Here is a 22,065-nt window from a genome sequence, read left to right on the forward strand (position 1 = left end):
AAACAAACCGGCGTTACATTCCCTGTTATAGCCCTTGGTGACGCTCAAGCATGCATGTCCAGCAGGCTTATATGTGTGCGTGTCGGGTGACACTCGTACTTGCTTCGTGTCACAGATACTTGTTGTCGGCTTTTGCCTGATGAAAATCAAAATTTTTAGATATTAGCAAGGTGGATTTATTAAGGTGACAGCATTCACCCAGCTGAATTTTTCGCCGTAGGTATGGCTTACGTCAAAATGATATGCTTTGTTTGTATGTATTGGTATGTTTACATTCGTATGTTTACATTCGTATGTTTACATTTGATTACTGATTTTGACGTGATGCTTGGACCAAACGCAACAACAAATACATGTAGGGTTTTACTTATATGTGTTTGCTGTCACATGTAATAAATTCGCCTTGGATATTAGCGTCAAGCACCCGACACGCACACATATAAGCTGCAGAACATGCATGCTTGAGCGTCACCAGGAGCTATTACGTCATAAAATCAGCTGATTTCTTCAAAATGTCAGAGACCTGGTTAATAGTCTGATGTTGGTCATATCTGAATTTATTTCGCCATGGTGATATATTCCTCTCCCTTTATTTGCACCCTTTTTTCAAAGCATGTGACATTATACAACTTATGCCCCAAAAAATGTGCTACTGAGAGTAACTTGCTTCTGCAAGAGCGATTTGACCTGTCCCATAATCAGATAGTGCAGTACTTGGAGCCAATTTATTTATTTATTTTTTTTTAAATTGCAGCATTAGCAACGAAGGCCATCAGCTATCTGAATACTTACATATTCATAGAGCCAATTTACACTATGACTTTTCACCTTGGGTGGGTTCGCGCCCGTATTGCCATAATTTTAAACGAATGACCAAAATAAATTGTCCGCTAAACATTAAAAGCACGCAAGGGAAACCGCAAACAAATTCGTCATGTAAATGGCCGAAGAGAATGTGCGAAAAACCCAGGGTAAAAAATCATCATGTATGTATGTAAATTGGCTCTTAGTCCAAAACTCTTTTATTGCCCAAACCCTTGGAAAGTGTTAAACGATTAGCTGAGCTACGTTTATAAACCAAAAAACCAAAAAAGTTAAATCAGTGAAATCAAGGCGAAGTTATGTAGACAATTACAGTTCGGTATTTTGAATATAAAAATTACAATGAGAATGTAGACAAATAAACAAGGAAACAACAAAGATGATGTTGTTGTTGTTTTAGCAGCATAAACATTCCCCATACTTATGGAGTGATAGTTCTTGGCCGGATATAAATCCGGATCGTTTCGGGGTGCTTTGACAGTCAAAGTACCAAATCGCAAGAACAAAAAAGCAAATCAGCTGTTATACCGAAGTCCACTTATATGAACGCCTTGAATAAAACTACACGAAATATAATATTCAACTTTTTTAACACTTTTGTTCTCCAGAGGGGAGTAAATAATAAATCATGACCAGTTCCGCTTACATGCTAACGTTGTGCTTTTTAAACTGAGTTCTTGTTTAGACAAATAGCGCCACAGACTCACACAGATTTAAGTAGTTCTGAAGAAGCACGTATTGTAATCCGGACCGAACTTTACATACCTGTGCACATTTTAGAAAAATTTTATTTGGGTTGGCTGTTGATATTTGCAATCAAACAAAGGCTGACTGCCTATACGTCCGTTGCTCTACAAAAGTTCAAATATGAGTACGAATATGAAAGAATCACCTAATTGGTTGATGTTACGTGGGCCATGACAGCGATGGAAAGCGACAAGCGATATTAATCTGGGTTGTTGACTGTCGTGGGAAGGGCATCGCTGTCTAAACTCTTCTTTGGACGTTTAGCAAACTTGGAACCTGCACCCATCAACAATATTTCAACGTTTATCAGAGCGACGAAGTGGTTTCATCACTCCGGGAATTAGAGAGGGAGACTTTGAGTCTAATAAAATGATATCACAATGCCTCCAGGTCTATGTGGACCACTCTACATCATCATGGAGACTGGTAACCACCTTAACCTAACCCAACCTAATGAACATTAAACACACAAAAAGTTGAAAAATATTGAAATTCTTAAAATAATCCGTCAGCAAACGCAGATGTTTCTTCTGCATGAAGTTATAGAGTTCGCGATAGCATTCCGTTTGTCTAAGCTCAGTCGTAGTATTCTCGATGAAAGTTGAAAACTCTTTAATATTGATGTGGTTGCCCTGAAATATATGTAAATTATTAAAGCACTTAAAAAGTATGCAAGGAGAAAAATAAATTTAAATAATATTAAACAATTATAATAATAACAATTATAAAGCATACTTACTTGTGAATGTGTGGCGTTTATGGTATGCGGCATTTATGCATCGTCTAGTTTATTTTTTATATTTTATTTTTTTTTTGTGGGTATTTTCAATTAGTTCTTTATTTAACAACTTTTTTTGTATTTCAATGCCGCGATGAAAATTTCAAGCTTGAGCAATGTGTTTTTTTATAAAATTGTTTGTAATGAGCAGTCAACTTCATGACATAAAATACAATAACACCCTTTCGCACATTTGTATTCATCGTATTCTTTATGCCATGACACAGAACGCGATCATGACCATTAACGTTCTCTGCACGGCATTGGCAGTGGCTATGTTGAGTTTTTTCGGTATATCACCAACACAATCTTAGTTTTTTTCGTAAACAAACTGCTTCATAACCCCACTTATGTCAGCACCTCAGGTGATTCCGTAAAATTTGCTGAGAGCCCGTTAACGTCCTGATTAGGAAACACCTGTACAAATCGTTTCCCCATGTTTCACAATCGGCTTGATCCTCTTCCGGGACGAATTTTTTAAAGAAGCTATCCTTCCAATGCTATAAAAACACCATGAATAAAGCAGAATATTCCGTTATCCGTTCCGTTATACTTAACGATTTGTTTTTCTTTAGTTGAGGGATTCTGTAGTGAAATATTCTCTAATAAAATTTTACTTCATTTCTCTTGAAATAACTAAAATAAAAAAAACAAACCCTAAACGTACACATATGTCGCTGAAGAGGTTAAAGAGTTTTGGAACTACAAAACAAAATTGGATTTAGACCCATAGGCTTGCTACAAAAGTTTGTCTTTATAATAATTACAAGTTTGATTAATAATTTTGTGTGAAAATTCCACGTATTGGTCACAACTGAAACATCTCGTATGAAATAAAGTGGTTTAATACGGGTTTACGGCTACTCAATTCTACTATTACAAGAGAAAAGGAAAAATTGGCGAGTATGAATCATCTGTCGGACATGTGTTGCCTTAATCAACAATAATTTCCAAGTTTTCTGGTTTTTGTATATATAAGTTATGTATGTGTGCGCGCCTTTTTTCTTCAAGACTTGCTTTAATAGACAAAAATACATATTTATGTGTGGTACACTGCATGAGTACTTGTATGTCTTGTAAACCGCAGTTGACGTTGCGTTTTGATCTTTTGTATTTATACACAAACAAACAATTATATTTGTTGGGTACAGTATGTATTATAATAACAAATTGCATTAATTTGGTCTCATATCTTTGAGAAGTCGTCGGTCTGCCGATTATTCTCATTCTTATGTACAGTGAATGTGACTGAAAATCGTTTGAATGGTAACAAAAAGAGTACACATCGATTTCTTAGGTTTTTTACAACAAAGTCTATGAAATTCCGTTCAAATTGCAAACATTTTACTATTTTTAGTATATTAATTTGTTAGAGTATAGTAAAGGGTTTTCCAATAACAGGTGTTATTTATCGCTATCGAGAGATGATTAACGATTTTTTATGGCCGGAATTGGATGGTATTGTTCTAGATAACAAGACCGCGCTACGTGCCACACAAACAACGAAACCATTGATCTTTTACGGGAAAAGTTTCCGGACCGTGTTATCTCTCGAAGAGGTAATCACAATTGGCTACCGAGATCTTGTGATTTAACACCTTGTGACTTTTTCTTTGGGGTCACGTGAAAGAGAAGGTCTACGCCAACAGGGCAGGGTCGATTCAAGACTTCAAAGATGGAATTCGTGAGGCCATCGAGGACATAGGGCAGCCACTTTGAAATTCGGTTATGGAAAATTTCATGAAAAGGATATTGTCCTGTAAGCGTGGTCGTGGTGGTCATTTGCCTGATGTTATTTTCCACTATTAACGGCATACCTTTCTCTTTATAATGAAATAAACATCCGATCATTTACATTAAAAAAGAGCACTTTTCTTTGAATATCAAAATAACACCTCCTATCAGAAAACCCTTTACAATATCTGGCATAAAAATTTAAAGTTTGAAATTTTGCCAATTTTTTTAACTGTTCTAAAATTCCACATATAATTAATATAATATGTATAAGATAAGCACACATTCGAAAATATTGTAGCCATTTTACACAAATAGCTGTAACGTTTTTCAAAGACACTCACTGTACTTTTGACGTACACAGAAACGTATCTGTACTTTTAACTTTCATTGTTGTTATCTATGGTCCAATTTACCACTGCTTCTTTCTTTGCTATTTTCTTGAATTTTTGTAGAACAAGTTAGCTTCAAAATACAATAAATACAATGGTGATATTTGATGTGCTTTGCGGTAGTGAGTAACCTTGTCTTTTCTCGTCGCGTTTCTACAGTATCTTTCATTCTATTTTTGCTACAAACGCAAATAGTTACAGTTATCTTTAAAATCATTCTTTATATCTATCTGTTCGCGATAATAAACTCATTCTTCTTAGTTTATCAGTGAAGTTGTGTATATATGTGCATGTTTGTGTGTGAACGTTGTTACTGCTATGGATGTTTTCTAATAGTTAACCTCTGTTGAACCAGGAAACTTAACTATGTGAAGTTGCATCCGTTCGGAAAGTGTACGTAAACCTCTAAAGGTTAAGATATTACCGGGTTTGGTACTAAAAATATATTTGGGATTAGAGTATACTCTACTCCCGGAAGAAGTCGAATATAATCTCTTGCTTCCTTTAACCAACGCTTGTACTTTCATTCCAATAACTTCGGTACTTTTCTTGTTATATACGGGACTTGATATAATATACCGATTTTATTTTGTCTCCTGTACTTCTTATAGTCTTCCATATTCACATCTCTCATCTGTTAGATCGTGTGCGTTTTTCTCTTTCACAGCTTCAACGGTACTCAAATGCTATTCCTTTTAATGAAGATTTCACCTTATCAATCAATATAGAACCCGCTTGACGCAAAATCTGGCGAATGAGACGTATTGATCTAATGTTGGGATATGCTATACTTGGCTAGAAATCTCTCGACAGACAATGCGAATGAACCCTATGACTATACTGATTTGTTTATGGGTATGAGAAGCATTTAATCTGGAAGAGAAGGCTACATGTCAATGGACGCTGGGGTAATTTAGCAACGCCAGTCTTATTATTTTATAGCCAAATCTAATAGTATATATTTTTTCATGGAAAGGCATACTGTATCACTCACCATCACTAGTTACTAAATAGGCACTAATTCGTACATTACATTGCTTGCCATTTCATAAGCGGTTAGGGGTAGTCAGAGGCTCGAAAAAATGATGATTTTCAATAATAGTTTTTTACTAGTCAAATGCCTTATTTTACAAAAATAAAAACATAGCATTAATACATCTTGTTTCGACTTGACTTTAGCAAAATTTCAAAAAAAAAAATAATAATAATTGTAAAAGCTATAGTTGTTTGCGTGAAGCCCGTTTGTTGCGGTGATCATCACAAGTTCTTGGAGACTCATCTAAAATTAATCGGACAAAAGAAATTAGTTTTATTAACTGATAATCTTGTGCCTGATCGAACCTTTGCCTTTTTAATTCCACAATATGGCGTCCTCAGAAAATAATTTTCAATTTAAAAAAATTTTAATTAAAGAAAACAAATCTAAATTTTGAACAGAAAAATTCTTTCGATCAGGCACGAGTTTTTTATGGTTTTCAAAAGCAGTATACATTTTCTTGAAAGCTGCGGAATTTAAGGTGCAGTGATTACCAGTTCAAAAAATATAGTTTTGAGAAAAACGCATGTAAAGTTTTGCTATCGATTTATGTAGAGTTATGTGAATTATTTAATAATTTACACTGTGTCATGTATTCCTGGGCCATATAATAGTTCTTTATCCGTCATAGCAGCTTCCAAAATATCGATTGACTGTTGCTTGTTGTCTACCTTCTCGAGTGTTATCGTTAGCGCGCTTATCTGCCACTTTCAAACGAGCGGTTGCTTGCTGCTACCTACTTGCTCTCGAACGCTCCGGAGCGCCCGAGCGCCTTTTGTTAATTGTTGAATAACTCGAAAAGTATTTGTCGGATTCTCTTCAAATTTTCACACAACATTTTTAAGATATTATACTTAAAACAAAAAATTCAAAAACAAATTCAAGTTTTTGAAAATTCTGACTACCCATAACCCAATAATGCAAAGGGATTACATCCCCAAACAGCATTCACAAATTGTGAACATCTATTTTCTCAGTGTGTAGTACAAAAGTTCTCAAAGCGAGTTGTGCGGTTTTTATTATTTAACCCTTTGAAGCACACATTTTACTTACCAACCGCTTTTATGATTGCATGTAATTTTAAGGGTTTCAGGGGTCGCTGATTACGAATCTGAGGTCAGATTTGAGAAATTCAATATGGCGGATACAAAATGGCGGACCTGTTTTTTGAAAAATTTTTTGGAAACTTACCAAATTTGACATTAGGGGGTTTTTGGGGTCGCTGATTACGAACTTTGAGTCAGATTTGAGAAATTCAATATGGCGGATACAAAATGGCGGACATATTTTTCGAAAACTTGTTGGATACTCACCAAGTTTGATATTAGGGAGTTTTTGGTATCCAACAAGTTTTCAAAAAATATGTCCGCCATTTTGTATCCGTCATTTTGAATTTTTCAAATCTGACCCAAAATTCGTAATCAGCGAACCCAAAAACTCCCTAATATCAAACTTGGTGAGTATCCAACAATTTTTCAAAAAATAATAGGACTATGAATAAGTTCCTTGCGGTTTTACAACAGATGGCGTAACTTGATTATTATTCCATCGATCCACATTTCCAAACATTCATTGGAGAGCTACTGTCGTAAGGCACAAACGTCAGTATAAGTTTTTTATTTGAAGCGTAAACAACAATATTTTTACCACACTTGAAAATGTCGAATTTCGTGCCAAATAATGTGTTTTTGCGGGGAATTTTTTAATATGAAGAAAAAAGCAGCCGAAAGTCATCGTATCTTGGTGGAAGTTTATGGTGAGCATGCTCTAGCTGAGCGAACGTGCCAGAAGTGGTTTGCACGCTTTAAAAGTGGTGATTTTGGCTTGGAAGACGAAGAACGCGAGGGTGCGCCGCCAAAGTTCATGGATACCGAATTGGAGGAATTGCTCGATCAAGATCCGGCTCAAACGCAAGAAGAGGTTGCAAAAACTTTGGGAGTTGATCAATCAACCATTTCCAAACGTTTAAAAGCCATGGGAATGATCCGAAAGGTAGGCCATTGGGTGCCGTATGAATTGAAGCCAAGAGACGTTGAACGCCGTTTTATGGCATGCGAACAACTGCTTCAACGGCACAAAAGAAAGGGTTTTTTGCATCGAATTGTGACTGGCGATGAAAAGTGGGTCCATTATGACAATCCAAAACGTCGGGCAAGGTATGGATACCCTGGCCATGCTTCAACATCGACGTCGGCGCAGAATATTCATGGCCTGAAGGTTATGCTGTGTATCTGGTGGGACCAGCTGGGTGTTGTGTATTATGAGCTACTGAAACCGAATGAAACGATTACGGGGGATGTCTACCGACGACAATTGATGCGTTTGAGCCGAGCACTGCGAGAAAAACGGCCGCAATACGCCGATAGACACGACAAAGTTATTTTGCAACATGACAATGCTCGGCCACATGTTGCACAAGTGGTCAAAACATACTTAGAAACGCTCAAATGGGATGTCCTACCCCACCCGCCGTATAGTCCAGACCTTGCGCCATCCGATTACTATCTCTTCCGATCGATGCAACATGGCCTGGCTGACCAGCACTTCCGTAATTACGATGAAGTCAAAAAATGGATCGATTCGTGGATTGCGGCAAAACCGACCGAATTTTTCACAAAGGGAATCCGTGAATTGCCAGAAAGATGGGAAAAAGTAGTAGCAAGCGATGGACAATACTTTGAATATTAAATTTGTAACCATTTTACGTCAATAAAGTTTCAAATTTCGAAAAAAAACCGCACGAACTTATCCATAGTCCTATTATGTCCGCCATTTTGTATCCGCCATATTGAATTTCTCAAATCTGACCTCAGATTCGTAATCAGCAACCCCAAAAACCTTATAGTATCATGTCCCATCTTTATACATTATGTACTTTGTTGAAAAATGAATTTTTTCCTGAAAATAGACGATTTTTTCAATTTGTTTATCTGTAATTGTTTATAAATTCACGCAAAACAATTTTCTTAGTTTCAGTTACATTCTTTGATATATGGATTATCATATAAATAAATTTTCTCGGTCCCATTTTCATAAATATCAAATCTGTAGAGAAAAGTTGAGAAAAAAGAAGGTGGGAACCTGGCTTCCCACCATGCTCCTAAGGGTTAAAAGTGTACGTTTTGCACTTATTCATATTCATACTCAGAAAGTTGTCTACTACTTGTCTATTTCTGGGTAACTATGACACTATGCACTTCAAGATTTCGACTATCTACTTCTACATTGGCCTATTTTATTCACCATAAACTACCTGCAAATCTAACAAAAATGTAAAATAGTTTAAAATACGAATACACTCAGTCTGGGCTTCTTTTCCACCAGATAGATTTGGAAAGAATGTAAACCCAATATTTTGTAAGATGAATGAAATGTGAGCAACTAATTGAATGGATATAAAATTTACTTACTTTTATTGCAACAAAAATAAATTCAATAAAACGCCAGCAAAAATAAATATGAGTCACCACTTTTATTAATTAAAATAAAAAAATTATTACCTTGAATGTGCGAATCTTTTTTAGAAGCCATACTGGTTTTCTGTTGCCTTTATTGGCAAAAAATTACCATTGAGCGTGAGCGTGCAGTTAAGTGGCCATAAACAAATGTACTCCTGGAAATAGAGTTTTTTATACTAGATTTGTGCATTAGTTTCGTCAGTAAAAATTTGCTGCGAGAGCGTAACAGAAAAACTGAGAGATATTTTGTGGCAAACGAAAAATATCAGAAAAACAGTAAAATTTTGCAATTAAACAGCTGATGAACTGTTTTGTCAATTTGTTATTATTATTTTTTTAATTTTATTTATTTAATTATTTCCAACCAACTTCCGCATTTTGCCGTTGCTTTGCCGGTGAACTTTGCTGCGGTAATCGAGACTTTTTTAACATAATTTCCTTTTCACCAACTTATGTATGTACTTGCAATTTCAACACCACCAATTCCCTTTTCACTCGTTTCTATTTATTTTTAAACTTTATGTAGGTGAAAAATTCACAAATGTATTCACCGAAATGTTTTGTTTACGTTTTTCGAAATTCATTTAGCTAAATGAATGAAGAGACACTAATGAGGTGTTAATTTGACTTCGTAAAGTCGTATTGCATGGTCTTCGATTTTGAAAATGTCTACCACTCGGGCAGCCACTTGGCTTTGGAGCCTAACAAAAAAACAGCCCTATATGTACATTATTTGTAGGCCATGAAGCTCAAATAAAGGGTGAGCATTTATTATGTCGAAGGAAATGCCCAACACCATCTGCAAAAAAAAAAAAGAAAATAATTAAAAACAATATCAAAAATCAATGGAAATTCAAGAAATTAAGAAAATTTGTTGAATTTTTCCAAATTTTGCATATTGTCTGAACCTTTGATTTATGTAGTTTTGAATGAGGAATGAAGTGTATTTTCTTAAAAAATGTGTTAGAACTCATTAAAAAAAAATAATTGTTAAAATTTTCCAATATATAATGCTCGTATTATTTTGTATTTACTAAAATCCATACATTCACGTCATGTTGAGCATAGATACATAGATACATCCTTATAAGTATATATTATATTATATAAAAAATATTTAAACAGAATTCACTCAAGATTAGACTTCATTGCTTCTTATTCTTTTGTATTGAGTTTGTGTGGTTGACGTCTGAGTTCATATTTCGGTATAAAATGCAGATAACCAACTTTTTTTTGTTTGAATTTGAATCATACTTTAAAATTCGAACTAGTCCGCAAATGACCAGATTTGCATCAATTATACAACAATTTACTATTGCTTATTTTATTTGAGTTTAACCTTTAAATTAACTTTTATTTGGACATGTTGTAAACCATTAAAACTATATAACAAGTATGCAATTTCATAAATCGTTGCTTAGCCAAGAAAAACATATTTAATATAATTTCAAAAGATTAAAAATATATTACTTATTGTATTTGAAATCTTTTATTTGGTTAATATGTACAAAAAATGCGTTTAATTAAACTTGGAATGATAATTTTTAGACAATTAATGGGGTATATTATTTTTCTCTGCAATATATAGAAAATGTAAGATTAAGGCTGCAAATAATAAATCTAAGGCTGGCAAATAAAGAAGTGTAATGTTTTAGTCTTAATAAAAAGGTTTTTATTTTGTATTCACGAATTTATTTTATCTTTTAATTACCATTTTAATCTCAAATTGGAGGTTTTGGTTCATAATTGGACTGGTATTTTTTACTTATATTTTGAACTAGTATGAGACTGATATTATATATTTCTAATCGAAATCTGACAACTATCAGTAGTACATCGCGATGTAAAAATACGAGTTGGCGTATGAAAAAAGACGGTTGACTGACTAGTTGGATCTGCGACTCTTATTCTGAGAGGTAGTTTATAACTAGTACATATGGCTACAGGGTGCTCACATACATATGTATGAACATATATGTATAACATCTGAGTATGTACGTATATGTTTACTAATTTACGCACTCAAGAGCTTACTATATCTTTTTATACACAGTTGGCATAAAAGTATGCGTACGTGATAATGATTAAATAAATAAATTAGGTAAAGTCACTTTCACAGGGGTTTTCTAAAGTCTAAAGTATTTTATTTTCATTGAGTTAGCATTTTTACAAAGCTAAACATGCATGTAATAGAAAAATCCTTAGAGTTTACGTACAAGGACAAAAAATAACAAAAAGATTTTCATTTAAAATTTTACATAAAATTCAATAACTGTTTGATAGCATTTACGTTTTAAAACGGCTGCATTGAATTACCAAGTTTGTAAGTTAAAAGATACTTGACTCCTTTGCTCTCGCAGGATTTCGAAAGGAGTATTCTCTTTGAGGAAATTTTGCTTTGGCGTATTTTTCAGTTGAGCACTTCTCATAAGTGCTTTATAGGACGGTACTTAGGTCTGTTCGTTGTTCGATGCTGTTTGGGCATATTTTAAAGCAATCAAAGTTTTACAATATCAGCTAGATCAGCAATATCAGATTTTCTTCGTTCCTTTACCGGAACGACCCGGACTTACTACTATATATCCGGCCAAGGACTGTCACTCCAGCAGCACTCCCCGTACATGTATGAGGAATGTTTTTGCTGCTATAACAACAACAATACACCTTTAATTACAGGGGATTTAACTTCCAATGGAGTCCATGCACGTTGACTTTTTAAAATTACGTTTTATACTTTTAGCAATCTGGATTGGTGAAATGGTGGGCTTTTGCTGGTGTTGCTAATATCGAGGATCGTCCTGAACGTAATCGGGGCAAAAAAACATTTGTGGATACAACTTTTTTGAATAAAAGAATGTGTCTGGCCAGTTTTTTTATACAATATATTCTCCTTTCTTTGAAAAGTTTTATAATATCAGTGTAGGGACGCTAAATGAATATATATTATAAAAAAGGCGATACACATAAACTTAATGCTGGGCCGTAAATTAGGGATTGGCATTTCGTTTTCCTGGATCAAGTTTTGAGTTTGCATTGTCTCGCATGTAACGCATCGATTATATTGGAATGAAAAAAGTCGCAGTCTCTTTTGAAATTGCTATAATTATTATCGTCTCGGAATAAACAAACGAGTTACAAATAAAAAAAAAAATCACATCCTCTATAGATGGAACTGGCTATGGCTCTGCGGTAATTGGAAATACCAAATTTTTGCAAGCCAAGAGGTGACAAAGTTTATCCTGATAACGCAGTTGAAAAATACCATTTATGCATATACATACGTTTCCGCGTTAAGTTGATCCACCTCAGTTGCTCGATCTTTTCGCTGACGCTATGTCTAATAAACCGTGTGAACGGCAACAAGTGAAATTCCGCGAATATGGTCACGCGGTATAACAGGAGAATGAGGGAATGCATAGATTAAATTTGCTTTAAGAAATTTTGTAAAGTTCAGTATATAATTTTCAATTGTGAAATAAAGACGGAGTTGCTCCGGAAAAAATTATTTTTTTTAAAGTTATCAATGTGAAGATAATTAATTGGCGCCCAACGTGGTAGGAGGAATTCGGCGCGAGTATTTGTAAAAAGGACAAGCAAGTCAAAAGCCTAAGACGACCTCAAGTAGCTCGCCGCACCTCAAATAATTACAATGACTTTGATTTTTGCGTACTTAAGACGACCTTAAGCAGCTCGCCGCACCTCAAATAGCTTCAATTTTTAAGTGCCTAAGACGAGACGACCTCAAGCAGCTCGCCGCACCACAAATGTGCCGAAAACTCCAATAAACCACAACAACTTCCTGTATAAGGACACCCGTACTGCTGTTCTGTAGCATTCGTTCGCAGACGCCCACACGAGTTGGAGACCCCCAGTAGCTGCCAAAATTGCAAAAAGGACCTCTGCAGAAGCCTGTGTTGGAGTATTGCGGTATGTATACATTTATTTAGCGAATAAGAAAAGTGAAAAAGAAATAAAAATATTGTGAAAAAATAAATATAATAAAAGAAATTAAAGGAATATTTCAAAGTAAAATTAATTAGAGGAAAATAAAATTAATTTCTAGAGAAAGAAAAATTAACAAAGAATAAAAATTATTGCGGATTCTAAATAAATTAAGAAAGCGAAGAAGAAAAGTGGATACGAAATAAAAGTGAAAATATTGTAAAAACAAAATATAATTACATATAAAATGAGTAACCCAAATAACCTCATTAGGCCCCCAGTCCTTAACGCACCAAACATACCAATCCCTCCAAATCCCAATACTATACCCGGACTCAGTGAATTTATTACTAATATTGTAACGAACATTCTTAGAAACACGAACAGAGAAGACATAGGGATGGACCAAATAATTAATCCCGAACATCTTAATAATTTAAACGAACTAGACAAAATACCGGACATTGTCAGGTCTATAAGGGAATTTTCAGGAAAAGAAGATGAATTTAATTCATGGAAGAAATCGGTAGAAAGAATCCTTAAGATCTACGAACCATCTGTAGGAACACCAAAATTCTATGGCATTTTAAGTGTCATTCGAAATAAAATTATCGGTGAAGCTGATGCTATTTTGGAGTCATACAATACTCCATTAAATTGGAAATCCATACTTAAATGTCTAACACTTCATTACGCAGATAAACGCGACATATCAACCTTAGAATATCAAATGACCACCCTAGTACAAGGCAATCAATCTATACAAGAATACTACCAAACAGTTTACAAACATCTATCTCTAATACTAAATAAAATAGGATTTATGGACATATCTCATGAAGCAACCTGCCTCCTTACACAAATTTATAGGGATAAAGCCCTCGACACGTTATACGTGGACTAAGAGGAGACCTTCCACGCCTTCTCGGAATGCGAGAACCTGTTGACTTACCACAAGCACTCCACCTGTGTTTAAAACTCGAAAACCAAAATTACCGTACGAACTACGCTTGTAATAACCACAATAGAAAAAGTTTTCAGAGCCAAGCACCACCAGTGCCACCAAGAAGATTCAACCAGCCAACCCCACAAAGACAACAAACATTTTACCCTCAGTTAGCGTACATCCCGCAACCCCAAAATAATGCTATCCATAATAATAATTTCCAAAGACCCTTCTTTAACCAAAACAATAATAATCGTCCACAATTCGTACCACCTCGAAATTTTGCACCAAAACCGCAGCAAAAACCAGAGCCTATGGAAGTAGACCAGAGTCTACAAACAAGAAGAGTAAACTATATGAATCGGCCACCATCGAATCGAAATTTTCAAGGAAAAAGGCCAACAACAATGCAACCACCAATACAGGATAAACGTCAACGCAATTTTAATATAGAAACACATTACGAAGATGTAACCAACACGCCATACTACAAAGACACTCTAACATTACCCGAATACGTCGACCCTATCAGGAACTATAACATAGAAGAAGACGACCAACCCGATTTCAAGAACCAATTCAGGACGAGCGATGGAGAGATAATAAAAATCTTGATAGATACTGGTTCTAACAAGAACTACGTTCAACCTCGTTTAATAAAAAAGAAAATTAGAAATGAAACCCCTTTTAAAGCCAATTCAGTAGGAGGATATATCGATGTTACCCACCACACATTTGCAAACCTCTTTAACTTAAAAGAATCCAATATAAAATTTTTTATTCTACCCAGTTTAAAATCATTTCTCGCCATCATAGGAAACGACTCTTTAAAAGAATTAGGTGCAATAATACACACCAAAGACAATTATATGACTATTAAAAACTGTTTAAGAATAAAACTAAAGCAACAGATTTCACAGGATGTGAATTCAATCAATATACGGTCAGAGCATTTGACCCCAATCCAAAACTCAATGTTGAGAAAATTAACAGAAAACTACAAATCTTTATTTAGCGATCCAGACGAAAAACTGACGTTTACAAACTGACGTGAAAACAAAACAACATCAGGAACCCCAGTATATACAAAAAACTATCTCTATCCGATGTGTCTCAAGACCAATAGCAGATAAATATCCAATACCCGAAATAAATGGAGTACTTTCAGAACTTGGAAAGAGTAAATTCTTTTCAGTACTCGATCTAAAGAGCGGCTTCCATCAGATTCCTTTAAAAGAATCAGATATAGAGAATACAGCTTTTTCGGTGAATAATGGGAAATATGAATTCACCCGATTACCTTTCGGTCTCAAGAATGCTCCTTCTATTTTCCAAAGTGCTCTTGACGACATTTTAAGGGATCACATAGGGAAACGATGTTATGCTTACATCGATGACGTTGTGATATTCAGTAAAGACCAAGAAACCCATTTTAATGATATTAAAACAATTTTTGATACCTTGAAACAAGCAATTTTAAAAATTCAGTTTGACAAATGTGAATTCTTAAAGACAGAAGTAGAATTTTTAGGTTTTATTATTTCGGAAAACGGTCTCAAAACAGACCCCAAAAAAGTGGAGTCAATAATAAATTTTCCAGCCCCCAAAACCTTGAAAGACTTAAGATCATTTTTAGGTCTGTCTGGTTTTTATCGCCGCTTCATCAGGGACTATGCGAAGCTTGCGAAACCCCTGACAGCCCTTTTAAGAGGGGAGGATGGACGTGTGTCCCTAAATCGATCCAAAAATATTCATATCACATTAAATGAAGAAGACTTAAGTGCATTCGACAAACTTTCTTTGACTACAGAAGATATAATACTAAACTATCCCGATTTTACAAAACCCTTCCAACTAACCACAGATGCATCTAACTATGCAATAGGAGCAGTCCTATCTCAAAATGACAGGCCCATCGTTTTCATATCTCGTACATTAAGCGAAACAGAAGAGCACTACGCTACCAACGAAAAAGAGATGTTAGCCATCATCTGGTCACTAAACAATTTACGTAATTATCTCTATGGGTCACGAAAAGTTCAAATCTTTACGGACCATCAGCCTTTAACTTACGCCCTCAGCAATAAGAATAATAACAATAAAATGAAGCGATGGAAGACCATCCTTGAAGAGTATAATTATGAATTATACTACAAACCAGGAAAGGCAAACGTCGTAGCAGATGCCCTATCCAGACTACCCCAAATCAACCATCTAACAAATTCTGAAAATGACAATAATTCACTAAGCGAAACTATCCACAGCGACATTAGTTCTTCGCATCATTTGATACCAATAGCCCAAGAACCAATAAATGTGTTCAAGAATCAAATTTTTCTTAAAATAGAAGAAACGTCATCTTATCAATTCCAAATTATATTTCCAACTTATCATAGGCATATCATTACTGAAACCGAATTCAACCAACAAAACTTAATAAATCTTCTGAAAAGATATCTCAACCCATCAGTTATTAATGGCCTTCATACTGACGAGAACACCTTAGGAAAAATCCAAGAAATTTACCCAATTTATTTTAGCAACTACAGAGTAAGATTCGCAAGAAACATAGTGAAAGACTTACCTAACGAAACAGAACAGAATAATGAAATAATTAAAGAACACAAACGCGCTCACAGAAATGGTCGCGAAAATAAAGCACAAATTCTAAGAAACTTCCCACAAATGCAAGCGAAAATTGATAGAATCGTTAAACAGTGTAAAATATGCAAGGAACAGAAATACGAACGATATCCTACGAAACCACTATTACAATCAACGCCTATTCCTCAATATCCAGGACAAATAGTTCACCTCGACATTTATCATACTCACAAAAAAGTAATACTAACAGCCATAGATAAATTCTCGAAGTATGCCCAAGCAAAAATAGTCAATTCTAGAGCAACCCAAGATATAATACAACCCTTGAGAGAAATCCTTTTAAACTACGGAATCCTCGAAAAAATAGTCATTGATAACGAAAAATCTTTGGGATCACACCTAATAACTCATTTGATAGAAGATCAATTTAATATAGCAGTTTTCAGAGCACCCCCTTACACCAGTACTGTCAATGGACAAATAGAAAGATTCCATTCAACTATAGGAGAAATAATGAGATGCATAAAAGCCGAGAAAATCCATACCTCATTTCAAGACTTATTAGAAAAATCCATGTACAAATACAACTACACAATTCATTCCACTACCAACCAAAAACCAATCGTGTTATTCTTCGGAAGAAGAGTATCAACAAATCCTTTGGAATTACAGAAAGATAGAAATAAAAATATTAATAGATTGAAAGCAAAACAAGTAGAGGATCTTAACTATCACAATAAAATTAGACAAGTTTTAAAAGACTATAACCCATGTGAAATAAAGACGGAGTTGCTCCGGAAAAAATTATTTTTTTAAAGTTATCAATGTGAAGATAATTAATTTATATGCCTGCTTAAGTTTGTGTGTGTGTATATGTAAATCCGCATGTGCATTAGCGCGGGTCGATTTTCCTCTGACAAATTTCATGTCTGAAGCTTATGCTGAATAAAAAAATCACTAATCTCATTTTATTAAATTCGATTTTCGAGGTTTTACCAAAAGCAAAGTGTGCGGAATTTTTCGAAAATTTGCAATTAATATAGTTTACGACAGAGTTAGTCGGCAGAAAACGGAATAGCAGTTCTCAGAGGAGGAGGGAGTAAAAACACGTAAAAAATACATGATTGAGAGTATAATTGGGTGTCGCCGATCGTGGTACCGTCACTTTGCTCTCAGCGAATTTGCCAATATCAGCTGATTTCGTGACGTCGGAGCGGGGCAATTGGCGATCATTTTCCTAACTTGATTTGTCATTTTTTTGTTCACTAACCTCGGAGTTTTAGTTCTTTCTTCCTGACATTCTTCAAGCCTCCTTTAATTAAAATGTGATGTTAATAATTATGTGAAACATATTTTTTTCAATTAGTTCAATAATTCACTAAGTTCTATTTAGCTTTACTTTTTATTTATCATCTGGTCACATTGTCGGAAATTGCGATTATTGTTTGTATTGGCTATTATTTGTGTTATGTGACATCTCTATGCTTTATTTACACTTTTTTCCCAAGTTTGTTTTTCTTTTCAAGTCAAATCGCTCTCTCGTTAAAATTCCGAAAAGTCCGTCCTTGTATTTAAAACTTATGTTAAGAAAATTTCTTGAAAAAAGCCCTAAAATACTTTTTTGCTATATTTAAGGTTATGCAACAAGTTAAGCTACTCCTTTTCCGAAAAGGTTGTTATGGTTTCTTCAGTTATTTTTCTACTATGAATACACCTCTATGGCTTTAATTCGTATTCAGAAGATTCAAAGGCCTTATACAATTTATAAAGATGGTTTTAATGTTAAAAAGTGTTGAGAGAAGATGTAATATTCTTGCATAACCTCAAAAGAAGCAAAAAATGAGAACATCAAATTTCATAAGAATCAATAAATTTTCAAAAGCACTGAAATTTTATCAGCATAAGCTTTAAATGCGAGATTAACCTTTTTAATATTTTTTTTAATTACATATGCAAATGTTTTTTTTAACTTATAGTTTTGGTAGGTTTAACTTCAACACCAAATTTAAAAATTTTCCCATTTTGGGTATAAAAAGCTATAAATTTATTGGAAAGAGCAAAGTGTTGGCAAAACTGCATCAATGTGACGTCACGCACTCTTTGATGGACGCAATTTTGTTTCTATATTATCATTTACGTAAAAAATATATTCAAAGCATCGTATACTCCCACTCTCGTGATTTTTATTGAACGAAAGTTGTGGAAATACTAAAGAACTGTCCACATACAACTTTGGTGTTGGTGTCGCTTCGGCAACTGACTATGAATGCATGCATTTATGTATATGAAGACGTTCACATAACAAAAGTTAAGCAAAGCCAATGCCAAAGCCAAGCGTAAATATAGGTAACTCTCATCTTCTCGCTTGCTCCGGCAATCATCAGATGTAACCAAATGAAATTATTCCAAACAATTCAAATTCCAGTTAAATTCAAATGAGTATGATATTAGTTATTTTAATTATTGTAAATAAGAAATTGTACTAACTTTATTATATATAATTTACACATTTTTTAGCTTAAAGCTTTTGCTGCGAAAGCGTTAGAGCGTCAAAGCGAAGCGAACGCCAATGCGAAGCAAAAGAATCGACAAAAAAAATTACGTTCCCACGACAGTCGGCTCTACGTAACCGGAACGACCCGGATTTATATCCGCCCAAGGACTGTCACTCCAGCAGCATTCCCCGTATGTTAGTATGGGGAATGTTTATATTGCTACAACAACAACAACAAAAAGTAAACCTGAAACATTGCTGCACAGGTGCAAAACAAAATAATGCGATTTTCGATAGGAGGTATGAAGCGTTCTATAGCAGCATAAACGATCCCCATACATGCACGGGTAATGCTGCTGCAGTGACAGTCCTTGGCCAGATAAAATCCAGGTCTTTCTGATAATGTAGAACCGACTGTCGTGGGAATGAATTTCTATCACTATTACATATTTCTGTATGCAATTATTTGTACTATACGTAAACAGCATTTTTCCATAAAATTGTAATGTTTTTATGTTTATTAAAACAGTTTTCATGTCGCAGAAAGTAGTAGTCGTTGTACCAACAGTAGTAGTATTAAGTAGAAATACGCAATCGTATGAAAACGCAATCCTCCTCCTCCTCCGCAAGCAACGGTATTCAAAAAATGTATTTCGTTAGGTTAAAATCTTATTCTTATAATTCTTGTTATTATAAGTAAAGAAAGACCGAACTTCGGCTTGATTCATCTGAGGCCCGTTTGGTTTCGGTTCGTCTTTGGGCAAAAAAGCCCGAACTTTGGCCAAACATTTTGGTACATTTTTTGCTTAAAAAAGCTTTTAGATATAAAAAATTGTTGAATATTGGTATTAAACTTAACATTTTTTATTGCTTTGAAATATCATCTGCTTCTCCATCGAGTGTGGCTAGCAAGTGGAATATTCCGATAAGCTAATATTTTCACATTACAATATAAAATTATTCAACTTTAGTATTCATGTAAAACAGAATATTTTTTTTCTATACTCGTATGTTATGAGCTGAAATGAATGTGATTGGGATGTATGAACCTTTTATTAATAAAAATACTGAATTTTTAAAAAGCTATTGCTTCTTTATTAATTGTGCCCTTTAAAATGTTCAGTTCGGTTTCGATTCGACCGTAAAAATCGATGTTTGGTCATTCTCGAATTATACGTTTATTTTTTCAACTTCTGAAAACCGAACCGACTTCTGATATAAAACCGAATGCAAATGGTAAAGTTACTGACAATGAGAAAAAATAAAATATTAATAAAAACAACAAGGAAAATTTGCTAAAAACCAAATGCTTATTTTTTAGTTAAAGTTATTTGTATTTACATAAGACGTAGAAGCTGTGTAAATACTGTCTTTATTAACCCACCGTTCAGCCACATGCGCATTCTCTTTTGATTAAGTATTAGTAAAGTAAACGAGATAACAAAAAAGAAATTGTCACACTATTCGTCCCTTCATGCTTAAGAGTATCTCTGTTTATGATATTCTCTGTTGTAATATACTCGAACAAATTTATGTTCCATGTGTTAGAGCCGTCTTAATGCAAGTGTTTAAATGTGCACAGGGAAAGGAGGACATAAAAAGTTGAAAAGTAAGAGTCGTAGTATTGCTGTAAGGAAAAGCATCATAGAAAGTTAAAGTTAAAGACTAACATTTTAAAAGTCTCTCATCATGTCCGCCCTATTTTATGGCGCAGAAGCGTGGACAATGCCAACATACGATTAACGTCTCTTGGTGTCGTTCCCACGACAGTCGGTTCTACGTAACCCGAACGACCCGGATTTATATCCGGCCAACGACTGTCACTTCAGCAACATTCCCCGTATATATGTATGTATATGGGGCATGTTTATCCTGGTACAATAACAACAACAACAAACGTCCCTTGGAGTGTTTGCGAGAAAGTTTCGGTGAATAACGCAGACTATAGAACAATTAGCTTCATTGGATTTACGGCACCGTACTATACATACATTTAGGGTAGCTTAGTATAGCGTAGTATAAAGATCCAGTAGCTCCGCTGGCTAGTTTATGTCGTCCGAATGGATTCTAATACTCCAGCTCTGAAAGTATTCGATGCGTTACCAGCTAGTGGTAGCAGAGGAAGAGAGAAAGATCAGGTGGAGAAGGACTTGGCTTCACTTGGTGGTGGTCAGCACGAGAAGGAAACGACTGGTGCGCTTTGTTAAACTCGGCCAAATTTGTATGGCCATATGTGTATAAGTATTTTTAGAAATAAGGTTAAGCTAAGTTTTCCTAGACGGACATGTGAAAAGTTATTTCTGGCCAGTAAAAACATTCAATAATAGAACTCTGCTTAGCATTGAAGATGAGCCATCAGACGCATCATTTGCGTAACTTCAATCTAGGGCTTATACATTTTGGAAAACCCTTTAAATAGCTCTGGGATGTACACATGAATATTTTTTTTATTCATGAACATAGTATGTATGAACTAATTTCTCCAGCTGTATAGAAAAACAAAACCGAATGGTCACTCGTGTTGGCCACTTTCCGCGTTGATGTTTATTTGAATTTATGTATGTATACGTGTGCGTTTGCCTTTATTAAGCGGTTCGTGAGGTTCAACTATAGGGTGTAATTTTATTGGTGACAATTTTAAAGTTGCCATTTATCAATGTGAATGACCACCAAACTGTATATATGTATGTGTGTATGTTTGCATGTAGCACTAATCATGAGTATGTATGAATTTTCATATACATTGTATATACGCATACTCGTGCTAATTTAGCAGACATATCTAAAAAGAACATCTACATATACATATGTATGGAAAAAGTGTTCGTAAACAAGCAAGTAGCATAAGGTCCATTATAACGGTAAAATGCATGAATGGATGGAAAAAGTATTTTTACACTACGCAAAATTAATTCTTATAATGAAAGCAGATTTTTCATACATGTCGCACAAAGGTCGAATTAATTAAAAAATGCGTTTTGCCTTTTTAGCCATATTTTAAAATTCTTGTACTTCTCTAAGCAAATTTCTCCTATAGTGTCTGCTATAATCGCTCTAAAACCATGGTGTGGATTATTTCGAAATGAAGTTCGTTTCAGTTGGTGCCGTAAAC

The 22,065-nt window shown here is 34.7% G+C and overlaps 1 protein-coding gene across 2 annotated transcripts in view; it reads left to right on the plus strand.

Annotated features, from left to right (window-relative positions):
* Nucleotides 1-22,065, plus strand: part of LOC129240742 (prominin-like protein) — a 52,214-nt gene that overhangs the window by 1,616 nt on the left and 28,533 nt on the right. Inside the window, exon 1 of one of the 2 annotated variants that reach the window (XM_054876715.1) lies at nucleotides 12,621-12,894. The exons of the other annotated variant lie outside the window; for it this stretch is intronic. The gene's annotated coding sequence lies outside the window, so the exon portion shown is untranslated. Of the gene's footprint in view, nucleotides 1-12,620; nucleotides 12,895-22,065 lie in introns of those variants that run through there. 2 annotated transcript variants of the gene reach the window in all.

This window comes from Anastrepha obliqua, chromosome 3 (assembly GCF_027943255.1).
Source record: "Anastrepha obliqua isolate idAnaObli1 chromosome 3, idAnaObli1_1.0, whole genome shotgun sequence".
Classification (NCBI taxonomy): Eukaryota; Metazoa; Arthropoda; class Insecta; order Diptera; family Tephritidae; genus Anastrepha; species Anastrepha obliqua.